This window comes from Crinia signifera, chromosome 6 (assembly GCF_055691185.1).
Source record: "Crinia signifera chromosome 6, ASM5569118v1, whole genome shotgun sequence".
NCBI lineage: Eukaryota > Metazoa > Chordata > Amphibia > Anura > Myobatrachidae > Crinia > Crinia signifera.
Genome location: NC_139222.1, coordinates 253,582,192 through 253,601,338, shown reverse-complemented (window position 1 = coordinate 253,601,338; position 19,147 = coordinate 253,582,192). Strand labels below are relative to the sequence as shown.

Genomic DNA, 19,147 nt, shown 5'->3' with positions numbered 1-19,147 from the left:
TACAGGGGTACCACAGGGCTGTGAACTGAGCCCGTTTCTTTATTCTATTTTTACTTCTGACTGCAAACCGGTTCATAAGTCAAATATTATTATTAGTTTGCAGAGGATACAATGGTGATAGGACTTATTAGTAATAATAACGGAACAGAATTTCTGATGACCTGTTATGGTCTAGAAATATCGAGTGCTTATTGAAGAAGCCTCATCAACACCTTTTTTTTCTAATCTTGAAAAGACACCAATTACCACTACTTATTTTGCAGAACTGTATTGTGACATTGTGACAAGTTGTATCGCAGTTTGGTATGGGAGCGGTTGTAGAGCGGAAGTCAATTCAGCGGGTAGTAAAATTGGTGCAGTGGATAATAGGAACTCCCCTTCCAGCAGTAGAGGATATACAGAGTAAGCGCTGTTTGCATCAGGCGCATAATATTTGAAAGGATAGGACTCATCCGGCTAATGGACTGTTTGTATTATTGCCTTCAGGTAGGCGTTTTAGTCGTATTAGGAGTAGGACGAATAGGATGAGGAATAGTTTTTTCCCTAGGGCTATTTTAGAATTAAATTGTACTTTGGGTTGAGGGATGGTTGGATATTGTAACATAGGTTTTATTGTTGTATACTGTGATTCGGATGGATGTAAAACTCAATTTTGTTGCTCTGATGTATTGGGGTCATGACAATAAAGTTGAATCTCATCTCATCAAATGGATGATTATTAGAAATTTAACTCTTGACCTAATTTTGCCATCCATATTGCCTAACATAATGTAATTTTGTACTACGCTATAGATGATGTCCATACATTCTTGACCATACATGGAATCCTCCAACTATATAATGACCCTATAGAGGTCAATAAATGACACTATATAGATGCAAGAAAAGGTACTATTATTATTATTAATAATAATAATAATAATATACACACCTACTGTATATTCATGTGGGTGATTCTGCCACGGGAGAGGAGCAAATACTACCCCTTTCACACCAACCTAAATTCCCGGGTTGGGCCCGGGAACAACTGGTGAAAATTTTCTGGGATTTCAACTCTGCTATGGAGCAGGGTTGTTCCCGAGTTCAACCTGGGGTCCTGGCCGGTGTGAAAGGGGTAGGGGGTACACACCTGGGCTTCCGGTCCTCAGTGCATGCTGTCATAAGTGGACCCAGACAGGCGGCGGGTGCAGATGACAGGACAGGTGGCGTATGTAGATGACACAGCTCTCCGGCGCCCTCACTGCAGCCGGTGAGCTGCGTCAACTGTGCCCGCCGTCTGACCTGTCATCCGCGTCTGCCTCCTGTGTGGATCCCCGGCCTGCACCAAGGACCAGCAAGCCTGGGGGAGTACTCTCCACCTCCTGCCCACCTCCGCCGCCATTACGCCGCCATCCCGCCAACTGCCCGCCTCCTCCCACCTCTAAGAAAATGCAGGGACTTTTCTGGTGTGAAAGGGGCCAACCCGGGAATGGCCCGGCATGATCCCTGGGCCATATTCCCGGGTGGGTCCCTGCATTTTCTGGTGCGAAAGGGGTATTAGATTCCTAATGTAGCCCAGGTACAGTTGTGGCTACTGTAACTGTCCAATATGTGTGCAGCCCAGCATTGAACATCCCCTTTAATTGCACTTACCCATATATGTTTGTAAATCCTCCCATGTGATTATCCTGAAAGTAGGGTTCTCTATACGTTCAGTGCCTGAGGAAATAGGAAGAATACAAGATCCTTTAAAAGGATATGTTGCATGCCTTCCAGGACCTGCTCTCATTCATAAAACAGATTTTTCTCTCAAATTTATGAAGTCAGTGCCGCTGTCATGTAGATGTAAGTGAATTCGCCTTGTGTCACCTGTGTATGATATTCAATATGGCGAGCCGGAGATACCTTTGCTTCTAAATCATTGGCCCAAAAGGCATCATTAATAATCAGCACTGAAATGTTACACACTGACTAAGAGACCTAGTTCAAAGTCACGTTATATGTCGGAGTGGTATGTTATACACTTGGGGGTGAAAAGGATCAATGATATATTTTTCCTCTGATCATTATAATTGTCTACCAAGCCTGTGAAACAAGGAGATATATGGTAGGTACCATACGTTCTAGTAATGGCAATGGAATAATGTCTGACAATATGAACAGTCTACATCATGGCAATAAATGTGGGCTGTTGCATCAATACCTATAACTGCAAGTGTTCCAAATGCTAAGCAAACTCAGTTCCTCCTGGGAGCTTCGGAGCTGGCAGATTCTAAATCGTTCTTCTTTGCAAATGGTTTGAGGACCTGCTTCATTGTAACTCTGAACCCTCTTGGGGGTAGATGCATCACGCATCCTAAAGAGGACAAGTTGCCACTGACACCCAGTCAAATTTTAGATATCAGTCATCTAGTACATTCTATAGAATAATAGCTGGACTCTTCTTCACTTTTCCTCTTTAGAAGGTTTGACATAAGGATTAGGGGCGGGATGTATTAAAATACATCGCTGCCCCTCGCCACCCCACCGCAGCGATGCTAGCGCCTATGTTCTAACATACGCAACTAGCATCGCAATGCGGTGAAGGAGGCCCCCGCGATACCTGTGATGTGGTGTGCGGGGGGGGTCTCCATCACATCCCTGGGCGCCTCCACCTCCCCCCACGCCGGGAAGCCCAATCAGGCTGTCCCCGGCGCCTCCTCCTCCTCCCCCCTGCAGCTGGAAGGAGTTCCGGCTGCGTTGCTAGGGGAAGGAGGAGTTTACCTTCGGGTCCAGGAGCACCTGGAGGAAGGTAAGCCAGGGGAGGGGGGTCGGCATCTGCGGCTGAGGCGGCGGGAGGCAGCAGGTGTTGATAAGAAGCCCATAGGTTTCTATGGGCTTTGGGCGGCGATACCCTGCCCGGTGAAGACGCGGCGGCCGGGTGTTAGTACATTTGAAAATGCGGTAAAACCAATGGTCAACAAAAGCAACACACTTAGGGGTACATTTACTATAGCGTCTAAAAATGAAAAGAGGTGATGTTTCCCATAGCAACCAATGAGATTCTGTCTATCATTTGCTAGGATTTAATAGAGAAGTACAGAATCGGATTGGTTGCTATGGGCAACATCACATTTTTCATTTTTAGAAGTTTTTTCGTAAATTTACCCCTTAGTCTCAGAATGTTGTCATGTTCACAATATCAACATATGAAATGTTGACATGTGAAATCTAGGGTTACCACCTCATCCCTTTAATTCCAGACACATATTAATTACACAGGTTCTGTGGCAGTTTAAAACCAGGTGAAATGGAGTCTTGAAGTCAGCCAGCCACAGAACCTGTGTAATTAATATGTGTCCAGAATTAAAGGGATGAGGTGGTAACCCTAGTAAAATCCCATCATTCTCAGAATTTCACTAAATGGGTTAGGCTAGGGACTAGGGAGGCCAATCCTGGGTCATTTTTTTAGATCCCGGGATTTGACATTGAAAAACTGGCAATCCCAGGATTGGCCTCCTGATATACCCACTGCTGCATCTGTTACCTCTCTGGCCACAGGAGAGGTGGGAGAGCAGGAGAAAGGAGACAGCCGGTAGCCAGGCCCTGTACACAGTGGCGGGTGGGAGAGCATACCCTCCAACATGACCCATTCCATTAGGTACAAAATGCTCTGTTTCTGGACTTCCCTGCCAGTGGCAGTTACAGAGGTTGGACTCCAGCACAGTCCAAATTTCAAAGAGGGGGGTCACATCAACTGCCAGTGAGTTCAGGACAGTGATGATTGAGGTGGCAGTTGGTGTGGCTCCCCTATAAGAATATTGGACTGTGCCGCAGCCCCATCTCTGCAACTGCCACTGGCAAGTAAGTTCAGAAACAGAGCATTTTTAGGTAGATTTATGAAGCAGCGCTGTGGGGCATATGCGTTATCCCCGCACGCTAAAGCAGGGGATAACGCTTCACTTCATTTATGACACCCGCGATGCGGGTGTGTAACGCTCGGCGCTATGGGGGAGGGGGGGGGTAACGTATATACTTTAGGGGGAAGTGGGCGCCTGCCTCATACCTTATTTATCAACATCCTTTGTGGCCACGCGCTGCTGCTTTTAGCTCTTGTACATAGCGCCGGATTTTTCTGGCGCTGTGTAGTAGTTTAAACGGAGTGTTTTTTTTTTTGTTCACTAAAAAAACTTTATTGGTCCTCTGCCAGGCTGACAGAGGTTTCTCTCCCCGGCGCCTGCTGGTCCCCGCCGTGCGACGGATGTATCTGCGCATGCGCCGGGTACACATCGCCTGATAAGGTAACCGGCGCATGCGCAGTACTCGGGAGAGGGGGGAGCGCACAAACGTTATGGGAGGAAGCGTATCCCCAGCAGGAGGGGATAGCGCACTCCCATAACGTACAGTCGAGCATTAATAGATTAGGGCGATAGACAGGTTCTCTTCACCACGATAAAGTGGTGAAGCGAACCTGCGCCCTTAAGTAACCTTAGGCCAATATTAATAAATCTACCCCTTTGTACCTAATGGAATGGGTCATGTTGGAGGGTATGGGAGAGGAGGCGAGGTGAATCCTGGCAGACTCGGCGGGCCAGGGAGGAGGCAGGTTACTACAGAGTCCAAGCAGATGCATCACGCTGCTCAGTCACATGATCTTGTTGCCAGGCAGCGCCTGAGCTGAGCGCTGCTTGCACTCAGCGCTGCACGGGAGAAGTTGATCAAATGTGCATGCGTATTTCGATTCCGTAATCCTGGGATTGAAGTCTCCAATCCCGGAGTTCAAATCCCAGCCAAAAATGCCCTAAATCCTGGGATTCTGCCAATCCAGATCCCGGGATTGACATGCATCCTACTAGGGACACAAAAGTTAACAGGCTGAATAAAGGGTCCAGTTTAGGATTAGGCATTAGGCTCTAGAGACTAGAGAGACGGTTAGGGATATGGCCAGTGTACCCATCTTATTCGCCTCTCCATGAGATGAGTCACATGACCCTTGGAAGCCCGAAGATGCTGCTGGAGCCGTCAGGAGAAGATAAATCACTGCCAACAGGGAAAATATGTTAACATTCTATCATGTTGATCATTAATAAGTGTCGACATGGTCCATGTTGATCTGCTTCATGTCGACATTATGACTGGGCCTACATTCTCATGTAAACATTATGAATGTCAAACCCCCCCCCCCCTCCCCTTCATGGCTGCCTGAGCTCAATCATATCTCTATTTTTGTATTAATTATTATAAGTTCCTTTTATCAGATCTTAATACACACTGGGGGCGGGATGTATTAAAATACATCGCCGCCCTTCGCGCCCCCCCGCCGCGATGCCGCCGCATATGTACTAACATATGCGGCTGGCATCGCGATGCGGTGACGGAGGCCCCCCGCGATACCTGTACTGTGGTCTGCGGGGGGTCTCCGTCACCTCCCAGCCGGCTTCTGCAGTTTTCACGCCGGGGACAGCTAAGCAAGCTGTCCCCGGCGCTTCCTCCTCCCCCTGCAGCCGGAAGGACGTCCGGCTGCGTTGCTAGGGGGAGGAAGGGCTTACCTTCCGGGGTCCAGGAGGACCTGCAAGAAGGTAAGCCCAAGGGAGGGGGGAAAGGGGGGGTCGGCGAGGCGGCGGGTTGCGGCGACGCGGCGGGCGGCGAAAAGAAGCCCATAGGCTTCTATAGGGTATCGCCACCCAAAGGTGGCGATACCCTGCCCTGCGAAACGGCTGCGAACGGGTTTTAGTACATAGGAAAATGCGGTAAAACGGGGGTTTTACCGCATTTTCCCTTTAGTACATCTCGCCCTGGGTCTGATTCAGTTCCGCTCGCTAAGCAGCGCTCGCTCGCTGCTAAACGATTGGCTTAACCAATTAGGGCCAGATGTACTAACCTTGAAAAGTGATAAAATGGAGAGTGATATACCACCAGCCAATCAGCTTGGAACTGCCATGTTACAGGCTGTGTTTGAAAAATTACAAGTATGAGATGATTGGTTGGTGGTTTATTTTTTATCACTTTTCAAGGCTTAGTACATCTCGCCCTTAGAGTCGAATATGTGTTTCAGTCTTTGTTGATGAGCGGATTACTTGGAATATCCAATAGAACCGTGTCTGATAGAGCTAACAGTACTAGCCAATGGCCACGCCTGCCAACTACTCCCGGGAGAGCACCATAAGTCTGCCCTATTATGTCATGTTATGTTCTGCACAGTTGCTAAAACATTGCCCAATATGTCAGCACTAGGTCATTGCCAAATTGTTGACCTAGCCTGTAATCAAGAGAACACTTCAAAGGAAAATATGTGGCGTCAACTTTTGTCTTTTTAACATTACAGCTGTTTACTATACAAATGTGCTCTTTTTAGGACAAAATCAAACTATGTAGGGTATTAAAAAAAACCTGATATTGTAATATTACGCACATTGCATAATATAAAATGGAAAGCTAACTAAACAAGAAAAACAAACACAGGGGTAAACAAGAGACAAAGGTGAAGGTGTTTGGGAGACAATGGCCCGGGGCACCTGTCAGACATGAAATTCAGCGGAGAGTTTCAGCATGTCTTCAGTTTAACCGAGCTAAGGAATGCTGTAAAAACAGGTGTTGTATGACACAAACAATAATTATTTTCCTCCTTGATGGATGTTAGTTTAAGCCGCATCTTACATGGTATCTAAACTAATGCCAAAAGCAGCATGCTAGACACTGAGCCTGGTGTTTAGGTGACATAAATCACTATTTAATTTGTTCTTCTGCTAACTCCTGATGTATGATGTATGAAGCACACAGACATTAAGCTGAAAGTTAGAGAGTGACCTGAGGTCCGGAGAACTTTAAAGGGCCTCAACTCTTGGCGGCTTCATAGGCCAAACATAAAACCAGCAGCAGTGACCTTGCACCATGATCTGCCGTTTTAGCTTCAGTAATGCCCCTTTTACACCGCCGCAAAAACCCCGGGTTTTTCCCTAGTGGACCTGGGCCAGTGGCGGTGTAAAAGGGGTTAACCCATGTCCCTTTACACTGGACTTCTACCCAGGTCCTGACCAGGGTATAACACGGGCAGGACCTGGGTAGGGGGCAGTGTAGACGGGTTCGCCAGGTCATCAGACCCGGCTCCCGTTTACAGCAATGGGGGAAGCCCAACCCCCCGAACAGCAGCATCCTGCGGTCAACATGTAGGTCCGGCGCACACAGCCTCCACTGCTGTCTGCTGTACTGTGCAGACAGAGGTGCCACAGTGTAAACGGTGCAAATCCCGGATCTGACCTGGCTTGGATCCGTGTTCCAAATGCCGGGTCGGATCCGTGATTTAGGTGTAAAAGGGGTATTAGTCTCCTAAGCACCGGAAGCCCTATTACCACTTGTTGCTGGCGCATAGGTGACGATTTATGTTTTTGCAGGTGGGTGCTCAAGCCAAAAATATAGGGGAGTGGCTTCATGGGAAAGGGGCGTGGCCACAAAATAATACTGATTTATATTACGCAGCACAGTTGTCTCCAATATTCAAATTATGGCAACAGTGCCAAATACATAAATGCCCCCACAGTGCCAAATATATAAATGCCCCACAGTGCCAAATACATAAATGCCCCCACAGTGCAGGTACATAAATGCCCACACAGTACATGTGCCATCGACAAGGGAGGGGGAGTGCAGTGGGACACGGGCGGGTGGGTGCTCATCAATTTCCGTGGGTGCTTGGGCCCTCAAGCACCCACAGAATCGGCACCTATGTGCTGGCGTCATTCCACCATAAGCCTCTTTACTATCAGTACGTAGGCTTCCTGGAGACTCCTGGTCAGGCTAGTGAGTTCATCCCAGTCCGTCCGTCCCCCCCACCCCATCTGCAACAGGGAAAATGCAGACGTGCCCAAGTGTTTGAAGGGAAGTCATGTGACGTCAGCTCTGGCCCAGATCAGTCTGCACACAGTGTATAAATCATTTGTTGGTTGGATTTGCATCTATTTGCAGGCCAGCAATATTTACACAAGTCCTGCCAAGCAATTTGCTGACTTGCACAGGGCGGGATTCACTCTGGCGGGGAGGCGGCTATCTGATTGCCCCCAGCTCTGCAAATTAGCAGCTGTGCGATCAGGTCTGAATAAGGTCCCATGGCTGAATCATATTGCAATCACGTTCCTCTTGGTGTAATGATAATGTACTATTCTCACTTTTACTTCTGTACATGTATTTTCATGTCTGAAGAGAAGCTTTTAATAGGATACCTTATGATCTATGCACCCTGCATGAAGAGGTTGTGTGTTTCATTGCTGTGCTTGCTGCCGGGATAATTACTAAGGGAGTATTCTTACTTATAGTATTACACTACCAAACACAGCTTCAGTCAAAGTAAGTTCAAGCTATGCAACTACATAGCAGCACACAGCCAGCAGGTGTTCGGGAAAATATCTGGCTTATAAGGAAACATTAGAAACATAGAATTTGATGGCAGATAATTACCATTTGGCCCATCTAGTCTGCCCCTTTTTTAACCATATGGTTACCTTAAACTCTATTTGATTTATTTGTAAGGATGTCCTTATGTCTAATCTGCTCTACTTTCTTAGCCTCTACCACCTCTGATGGGAGGCTATTCCACTTATCCACTACCCTTTCTGTGAAGTAAGTTTTCCTCAGATGCCCCTGCTGCTGCTAATTCCTCTCCCTCTGAAACCAAGCATTGGACTTGCCTTCATCAGGAGTTGATGTAAAGAAGGGTATGGATCATAGGGTTGAGAGTGTCTAGTTAGACATTCGATAGATCGACACCAAAGGGTTGACATGGGGAAAAGGTTGATATGACATTTTCATATTTTTTTGGGTGTGGATGTACATGTGTATTCGCCTTTCCAAAATGGCTGCAGAATTGGGGGTAGGGGAGTATTGAGCAGGAGGACCAATGTGAAGCTATAATGGGGGAGATTCTCTAAACTAAAAATGCGGTAAAACCCCCATTATCAAGTTTTTACCGCATTTTGGGATGCTCTAAACATCCCCCGCCGGGTGATGGGGGGCATCGCCAGAAAAATCTGGCGATGCCTTATTGAAGCCTATGGGCTTCTACCGCGACCCACCACCGCCCCGCACCGACCCCCTGCTGCCCCGAACCGACCCCCCCTCACCTGTGTTCGCACAGCACAGAGCTGTGCTGCCCGAACCTGTGACCTCCTCCTCCCTGCACTATGATCCTCTTCCGGGTGCAGAGAGGAGGATAGCCCGGTGCAGCAGCAGCAGCACCAGGTAAGGGAGGGAGGGGGGAGCCGCACCGCAAAGGACAGCTCTTAATGCAAGAGCTGTCCTTTGCCATAATTAATGCGTCAATTTTAAGGAACAACTCCGGGTTGTAATGATTTTCCCTTCCAATTCTTTTTTTCGCCCTTTAGACTGTGGTTTTACTATTTCTAATTAACAAAATGCAAATGTCCATATTTAAATATATATCTGGGCTATCATGTATATATAACTGGGTCTCGGTACTTGTATATTATCACGGCGCCCATCACATCGCAGACCATAAGGCATGCGATGCGATGCGATGCGATGTCCCGCGATGTTCCCCAATGTCATACAATGTTAAAATTGTATGGCATTGTATGCATTGTATGTGATTATAAATTGTATAAGCACCCTAATGGGTGCTTACAATGTTAAATGCACCCCCACGTCGCCCCCAGTATGAACGTGAATCCGAAGCGTGGCGAGCGCAGCGAGCCCGCGAGGGGCGGCGGTACGCGTCCTCCGACCTTTTCATACCCCCACTATCCACGTCGGCGTGGAGTTGATTTTATATAGTGTGGCAAGCGCAGCAAGCCACTGAGCCCGAAGCGTGGCGAGCAAAGTGAGCCCCCCGAGGGGACACGCATTACGCATTATGCTTCCCGCTCGGTCCAAGGACCCACAGAACTTTTCGTCTGTGCAGTCCCGGCTCCCCTCCGCTCCTGACTTCTGTAATGAAAAACGGACCATCACAAAATGTCCGCCCCCATACAGCAGACAGTTTCAGAGAACAGTCTGCTATATGGAGGCGGACATTTTATGATGGTCCGTCTCCATACCATAAGAACAGGCCAGGAGGGAGCCGGGACCGCAGCGGAGGGGAGCCGGGACATATACAGGGCCGTAACTAGGGGGGGCTGTGGGGTCACGCGCACCGGGCGCTGGAGGGGGGGGGGCGCAATACTGTCACTGTCCCCGGGGACTCAGTTTTTAAAACTGAAGGGGTCCCCAAGGACGCGCTGTGCTGCACCTGAACCAATCACTGCAGCGGCCGCCGGGGACCCAATCATTGCTCAGTGGCCGCCCGGCAGCCAATCACTGCAGGTTTTCCTAGTTGCTGCCGCTGCGCGCCCTGAGCGGGTTGAGTTACAGTCACACACAGACTCGTGCGTGTGTCCTTTGGCCACCCGCCCGCCCCCCACAATGTAAGTCAATGCCACTGCTGAGCGCGGGGGGGACGGGACGCGATGCGGCTATGAAAGCTGACAGCCGCTCTCAGAAGAGGTGAGCGGGCTGTCAGCGCAGCGGGGGACTGGATGTGGCTAGAAGAGCAGCTTGTCAGCTCTTCCAGTCACATCCAGTCCCCCGCCGCACTGACAGCCTGCTGAGCAACATGCCAGCTTCTCCAACCCCTGGGCAACGACCACAAAATGCTTCCCTTCCCCCAGCAACGGCCATAAAATGCCCCCACCCCTTGTGGCGATCCCCATGCACCAACCAACATGTAACCCCTGCATCAAGCATGTAACCCCTGGCATCAAGCATATAACCCCTGGCATCAAGCATGTAACCCCTGGCATCAAGCATGTAACCCCTAGCATCAAGCATATAACCCCTGGCATCAAGCATGTAACCCCTGGCATCAAGCATGTAACCCCTGCAATGAGCATATAACCTCTGGCATCAAGCATGTAGGTAAGCAGCACTTATGTGCTATAATATATACTGGGCATTACGGTGCGTGTTATAATGTGTACTGGGCATAACGGTGTGTGCTATAAGTGTACTGGGCATTACGGTGTGTGCTATAATGTGTACTGGGCATTACGGTGTGTGTTATAATGTGTACTGGGCATAACGTTGTGTGCTATAATGTGTACTGGGCCTTATGGTGTGTGCTATAATGTGTACTGGGCATTACGGTATGTGCTATAATGTGTACTGGGCATTACGGTGTGTGTTATAATGTGTACTGGGCATAACGGTGTCTGCTATAATGTGTACTGGGCATTATTGTGTGTGCTATAATGTGTACTGGGCATTACGGTGTGTGTTATAATGTGTACTGGGCATTACGGTGTGTGTTACAATGTGTACTGGGCATAACGGTGTGTGCTATAATGTGTACTTGGCATTATGGTGTGTGCTATAATGTGTACTGGTCATTATGGTGTGTGCTATAATGTGTACTGGGCCTTACGGTGTGTGTTATAATGTGTACTGGGCATAACGGTGTGTTCTATAATGTGTACTGGGCATTATGGTGTGTGCTATAATGTGTACTGGGCATTACGGTTTGTGGTGTAATGTGCTCCGGGCATTACGGTTTGTGGTGTAATGTGCTCTGGGCATTACGGTGTGTGCTGGAATGAGTACTGGGCATTACGGTGTGTTCTATAATGTGAATTGATACTACTATGTGACCACACCACTCCCCCCCCCCAAAAAAAAAACATGCCCTAATTTAATGTCACCTTCTGCTGTCTGTAAGCACATAAATGGCTTCTGATTAATGTTTTTCTTTCTGTGCAAAACCAAATGCCAAATGTGTGCCTGCTTCTGAACAAAAAAAATAAAAATATATATAATTTTTTTGGGGGGGGGGGGCACTAAATGTATGTCTTGCCCCGGGCACCAGAAACCCTAGTTTCGGCCCTGACATATACAATCAAATCTGCGGGTCTGTGGTGGTGGCGTTACAATAGCCCAGCAGCCCCCTGGCGCCCGCACGTACACAGCACCTCCCCGCTACCGCGGGGATGCGGAGCTATTGTTACCCACTCATGACTATATAGAGCAAATCGAATGTAGATAGCATGAATTTTATGTAAATAGTACAGAGATAGCAAAGATTGCATAGCAATCAAATCTTAAGTTGGATATCAAGGGAATCTCACCGCTTGTACACACCATAAGATTAATTAGGCAACATTGCCTTAACTGAGATAGATAGATAGATAGATAGATAGATAGATAGATAGATAGATAGATAGATAGATAGATAGATAGATAGATAGATAGATAGATAGATAGATAGATAGATAGATAGCACAGAACATTATACAGTACATCCCCTAACATGGAAACTGCTGAGCCTCTGAGCGCTCACTGTATATATGGATGGGAAACTTTACATCCACTTTCTGTGGCGGCTCGGGTAGTTGTCACTTGATCTTTGTATGTTGTGCGAGCCAACAATTTGTTTGTCTTTCTCCAGTTAAAGTTGAATGATTTTATGAAGGAAATCACACTTTCTGCCACTGGAACGGTTCCCTTTCGTTGAATACAAAAAGTCGGCTCGAAATTCTTTTCAAAAAAAGGTGCAAGGGTCTAACAAAGACAACGGGAGTGTGTGAATTGTATCCCCTAGCTCTATTCATCTGGGTCATTTTCACATCCTTATATTAAAAAAAAAAAATGTACGAGCCTGCCGCCCCTTTCAAGGAAATTGCCTGTGATGGCAAAAAGTCAAGAGAGGCTTAATGAGCATCCTCGGCAGCCAACACTTGTTAATAGGGCGTTGAACTGGTGAGGATGGCATGACGTTCAGTCCGTCCTCTGAAGTTAAAGAGTTGACCTTTTCCCCTGATGTTTATTGCAAGGTTATAATTAACTTCTTAAAAAAAAAAAGTAGAAACCGCATATAAGAACCACTTGCCCCAACACCCTGCCCTAAATACATGTATAACATACACACTAGGGTTAATTTTTTTATATCAGGAGCCAATTAAATACCTGAGTATATTTGGCATGTTGGAGGAATCCTGCACAAGCACACGTGGAACGTACAAACTCCACACAGTTCCGACCATGGTGAGAATTGAACCCATGACCTCGGTGCAGTGAGGCAATCATGCTAACCATCACACAATCTGTGCAACCCCGCTCTGAGACTTCTCAGTGCAAGCACGCAAGTCTGTGATGTGATTCATCAGTTTTGGCTATAAAACAAGGAGTACTTGTTTCATCTCAAATTATCACAGAAGGGTTTTGTCTGGAGATGGACGGGTTAATTGCCACATTTGCATGTGCAGTCCTCTCTGTCGTTAGCTGCTTCGTTAACCGCTTACCCCTCTCCTCAGTGTTGCAGACAAATTGTGAACGCCATGGTAACTCTCTTCCTCTATCACTTGGATTCTACCTGTGGAAGCTGTAATTAACTCTTCCATCTCCAGCCAAACACTCTATTTGCATCAATGACTTAGTAAACAGCGACCCTAGTTTAGGACTGAATATTATAGCGACAAATGCAAACTGTATAGTTTTGTTGGAATTCAAATTTTAATTTGTAACTGACTAGCAGATGTATGAAGCCTGGTGAAGTGATAAAGTGGAAGGTGATAATGCAGCGGGCAATCAGCCCCTTACTGGCACTTTACAGGCTGGATTTAAAAATGACAGTTAGGGGCCGACTGGTGCTTTATTCCCCAGCCGCTTTATTATTTCACCTGGCTTAATAAATCTGCCCCTTTGTGTCTGGAACACACCTTGAGTCTGATTCAGGGTTCTGATGTTGGGGGCCACGATCAGTGTTTTTTGAGCGTCTCCATGCCCCCAGTTCGGTGATCAGTGGGTTGTCAAGTCCCCTTCCCATTCCTCATTTCCTTAAAATGTAATTAGCTTAAATGTCCCTGTTACTCTACCCTAGCACTTATATGATACCAGAGAAGGCCCAAACACCCTATCTTTTTGGAAGCCAAACAGAGGAGGCATTTAATAAGGTCATCTTGACCAGAGGTTGATTGTTAGAGATGACCTATCCCTCCCGTGTACTTTGCGTGTATTAGTCGCTCCTTCAACTATACCTTCTAAGAAGAAGGCCAATGCTCAGGTTTGTATACAGCTCATGTAGCTTTGCTTCAAAAGACGAGATCTTCAGTGTACTGTACAGAGCACTTGATTTCCTGTCATTGACATGAATTAGGGGTATACCTGTTCCTTAATAGCCATGTAGTATAACACTTGCTGTGAGCAATTGACACTTATGCTTCCCTTTGTAGAGCGCAAGTCTGAGGAAACCATTATCAACCAGTCTGGAAGAGAGGTCATTTGCACTGAGCCTCCGTTTGACCTTTAGGACACGGCCTCAAAGCCTCTTTTTTAATAAGAGGGAGCTTCCTTCCTGGGTAACACATCCATTTACGTAGCACAGGACAGGTACAGGGCACAAAGCAAGGTGTTACTTGTGACATAGCAGCCTCTTCGATCACATGGGTAGCTTCCACTTTGACCATTTCGTTTAAAGGTCCCCAAACATTGATGCGACTTCCCTGAGGGCAGAAGTCGCATACGATCTGAAACATGATATTTGACACTTTTCATCCGATTTCTTGGCCCGATGCGTCGGAATCAGATGGGAAGTGCCCAAATCCCGTATGTCCAGCTTTACAGTAAGTGGACCATAGGATAGTAATGTGCCATAACTCTTTGAAGAGCCAGGAAACACACAAATTAGAATTTATTTTGCTGCACCTATATATCCATGTCTCTCATCCTCCTAACTGGCAAGTCTTACATCGCAATCCTTGGTGGTTTTCTGCAGGCTGCAGACATCTAACAGACCTCATTTTCAGTTCAAATAAACATGTATAATATGGATGATGTGAGAGTCATGTATGTACATTATATATCTATTAAAGCAGAGCTTCCCAAATTCATTCCTCAAGGCACCCTAACATTCCAGGTTTTCTGGATTTCCATGCTTCTGCACAGATAGTATATAGTTAAGTATATAATTAAGCTGAATGAGGTATTACGTAACTTGTGCTTAAGCATGGATATCCTTAAAACCTTAACTGTCAGGGTGTCTTGAGATCCGAGTTCGGGAACTACAACATTAAAGAAAAACTCCAGTTTCATTGAACTTATTTTTATCAGTTAAGTCAGTGGTTCTCAACCTCGGCCCCAACAGTGCACGTTTTCCAGGTCTCCACACAGAATCACAGGGGAAATAATTAGTTCCACCTGTGATCTTTTAAAATGTGTCAGTGAGAAATCAGCTGCTGCTGTGCACCTGCTGGGTGACCTGGAAAACATGCACTGTTGGGGGTCCTTAAGGACCGAGGTTGAGAGCCACTGAGTTAAGTGATTAAAATAGACTCTATTCCAGAGCTTCACAAGCGTGGTTCCCGAGACACCCTAACGGTGCAAGTGTTATGTATAGCCATGGCTCAGCACAGATGATTAAAGTAAGTCACCTGTAGCTTGGCATGGTTTGGGAACCTCTGTTCTATTCTATTCTGAATTCATCATGAAGTGCAGATTAAATTTTTTCTGCGCACGGGGTGCAAGGAAAAATGATCATTGTTGGTGGTGCCAGTATTCCAACCATCCAACTGCACTCCATGGCACTACTACAGTGCAGACATTACCCTATTCATAAGCAGTGGCGTAACAACAAATTTTGCGCCTACAACCCCCCCATGGCGGAAGATTTAGTCCCCCCCCCCCCAGTTAAGACCTATCACTGCAAACATAAGTTGCAAACAAGAAACCCCATATTGCACACAGCATCAATACTTGCAAAACTTCCCAAAACTGTTACTAATGTTATAGTTAGTCTGCAACAACAAACATTTAAACATAGACACGCCCACATGTGGAGCTAGACACGCCCTTTAAGCAGAGTGACACGCCTCATTGATGGGGCGGCGAATGCTTTGGTAATCTCCCTGATTCTAGTTTTCAAAAGTAGGCAAGAATGGTCAGAACTTAAGCCCTGCATACACTTTGCGACTTCTCGGAGGAGAGAAGCCACATATGATCCCCCCTTGAACTTCAGCTTACCGGGCAGCAGGATCACATCGGATACATCGTATGTATTGTAAGCGAGACATTGTACATCGATATATTGTTTGCAGTCCTAGCAAGGTCTGCGGGATCTGATAAATCTCTAGCTCCGATTCGATCGGAATCGGAGCTGAAACAAATGCGATTTGACACTTTTCAGTCAACTCTAATGTATGGGGGCCTTTACAAGTAAATAAATATATGTTCTCCCAATCCAGTGTGCCACACAGCGGCATGACGTGAAAATACAAGTCAGCAGCCACAGTAAATGACAAGAAAAGTGCAACCCTTCACCAAATTATCTTGTTATCAAACTGTTTCAGGACAATTAGCCAACTCCCACGTAGTGACTGTCCTGTTTGTAGAGGTAAATGCCTCTTTTGTACGGACAAATCATCTCAGCTTGTCTGATTATCACTGTATTGATGGTCACATGATAAGAACTCTCCCTGACACTGCAGTTTATGCCCTGGTGAAAGATATGCAGATAGCACCTGACCAGACTCTGACAAAAACATTGAGAGACAAGTATTCTCCCTTTCATCAGCTGAATTACATAACAAAGGCAAAGAAAACGCAAGACAAAAAAAACATCTTTACGAGACATCTCCATTAAATTAGAAGCTGTAAAACGTCAGTCTCTGTGAATAGAGGAGTCCAAGATAACCTTACACTGTAGGAATAACACAGTACTTTTCCCTTAATGTATACTCTAGACATGCCATAGACACATTACATAAAATACAATCATCCTGTTTCATGGGTATCTAGATTATTCATGGCGTAATTATATCTATGTAGGCCCCATAGCAAAATGGTAAAAAATGTATATAGCCCAAGTTACTCTGACTTGGAAGGTGGGCCCCTCTCAGCTCTGGATCCCATAGCAGATGCGCTCCCTGCACCTATGGTCGTTACGTCCTTGTTTTTCCAGCTTATAAACTCCAATTTTCAGAAATCATGACACTTTGCCCCGGGCCAGTCTGTAGCAGGGAGAAGGGCTAACATTCAATGTAGAATAGTTACACACTCAGCCTTTTTATGTAGATTCCACAGAACAACACTGAGCACAACACATAATGGCACGTTCCATTTTTAACTAGTATTGTGCTGGCTTTATATTACAGTAAAACACACACACAGGGCAAACTCTTGTGCAGTGGGTTGTGGGCTCAGGTGCAAAAATATAATTTGGACCCTCCCCGTCCAACCCTACCCAAGATCGCAATATGCAACACGGAAGTGGGTGACAGAGAAAGGCAGAGGAGGCAGGGAGATGCGGGGGGAGGCAGAGTGTGATGGGGAAAAACAGTGGGTTACAGGAATCTTAGTCCTCAGGGGCCATTGCGCACTGCACCTGCAGCACCAATGGTAGTTTCACCTCTTAACCGGTATCTCTTGAATGAAAATGAATGACGGTTTACACAGTCATTAAGGAGCGGATGCTCAGGGCACACCTGTTGCTGCACCGTGGGTGTTTTTGAACTGCCCACCAGCTGGGGCGGATTGGGAAATAAATCCAGCCTGGGAAAAATCTTGAAGCAGCCTGGGGGTGGGGTGGGTGGTGGTAATGCCACTTATGGGGGGTGGTATTGCCACTTACATGGGGCCCTACCCAGCTTCGGCAAGTCCGTCTACCTCCAAGCTGCAGCCACTCAACATTCGTGCTCAGTCCCGGGTGTTTGGGTGTGCGGTGACGTCACTCGAGATCAACGTCATTAGTCGGTCGCTGTGGCCGCTAACCACTGCGGTAGCTTGGTCCGCAGCCCAGCCAGGGGGAAAGCGGCTAGGTCTGGACCAGACCACTGGAAAATGGCCAGGTTTCCCGCCAGGCCAATCCTCCTCTGCCCACCAGTGACATGCAGTCAGGGTACATTGAGTCTCATATGTCCTACTCTAGTATAACAGTATATCGTAATAAACTATATAAATGATTAGAGAATGCAAAGATGGTATTTAGAACTTATAAATATCATCTTTGTATTATTAAAATTATTTATATAGTGATAACTCACAAACAAATATGTGTTGTGTGTAAATCTGGCTCTGATACTAGCCAGAGCCGCCCCAGCCACTGACCTCACCGCACCTCACTGCCCCCTACTGGCTAAAATGTAGTGATGGCGATGGGAGCCCTCTTATTATCCTTTAGTTATAAGGTGTCACTAGAGGTCTGCCACGCCTTACAAAGTAAACAATTGAACAAAAAATAAAACAGTGACTTACACTAAAAGTCTATTCAAGACAGGTATGGGGTTTATAAATGTGGCCGCATCAGCAGTCATAACACTCAATTAAGGGTGCCGTTGCAGGGAGTATGGAGTAGATGATATTACATGGGAGTGGGAATCCTGCTTGTGAGAGCTTACATTCTAAAGAAGAGGGGCAGACAGACATTTGTGACAGAGATGAGGTAGACAATGAGCATGGAGCAGTCGGTTAGGATGAGAGTTGGATGGCTTTAAAGAAAAAACGAGAACCAGTTTGAAGTTTCATATAGAGGTGGAGAGTCTGATAGGGAGAAGGAGAGAGTTCCAGAGGTAGGGAGCAGCACTTGCAACATTTTAGAGCCAGGCATTGGAAGAAGTAATCCATTGGCAGGAGAGGCAGCATTTATTAGTGGAGTAAGAACCGGGTGGATGGCAGTGTCATGTGTGCGGGCTTTGTAAGTAAGTGTGAGGAGCTTGAATTGGGTTCTGAGGGGAAGGGCATTTCAATCATATCTACTGTAAATTCTGAATGAAGAGGTATAACTCGATTGTAAAGGGTGCATTCAGTGATTGTGTGTTAAAGCAAATACTGGCTAATATAGCGCATATATGAACCGCAACCAGAATAACATCTACTGACAGACGGTTCTTTATCTTAGTGTGGGTCTGCATTGGTTTTCAATTACCGAAACATACCCTTAATGTGCACATGTGGCCAAGTTATTTTCTGGAACCAATAAATTGGTAATAGGGTCAAACAACAGAATCTGCCAGTGTGGGCAACATCAATGGAAGACTGCAAGGAGCCACTACATACTTCAAATGAATGATTAAATATACTGATCCTGATTTTGGACTAAATTTGTCACACTGTGTATTTAAAGTTACTTATATCTTCCAATTGCTGTTCGGAGACGATGGTCAGTAGCATTTTAAGCAAGTGCAGTATGAAAAGGAGGTGTGGTATATTTTGTACACATTTA

General features: G+C 46.4%; 1 protein-coding gene across 3 annotated transcripts in view; it reads right to left on the bottom strand.

Annotated features, from left to right (window-relative positions):
• The window catches only part of LOC146007268 (uncharacterized), a 50,688-nt gene extending 47,099 nt beyond the window's left edge, over positions 1-3,589 (bottom strand). For all 3 annotated transcript variants that reach the window (XR_014444307.1, XM_083145617.1, XM_083145618.1), the window contains exons 1-2: positions 3,506-3,589; positions 1,633-1,698 (exon numbers count right to left, since the gene is read on the bottom strand). The gene's annotated coding sequence lies outside the window, so the exon portion shown is untranslated. The remainder of the gene's footprint in view (positions 1-1,632; positions 1,699-3,505) is intronic.
• Positions 3,590-19,147: the final 15,558 nt, after the last annotated feature.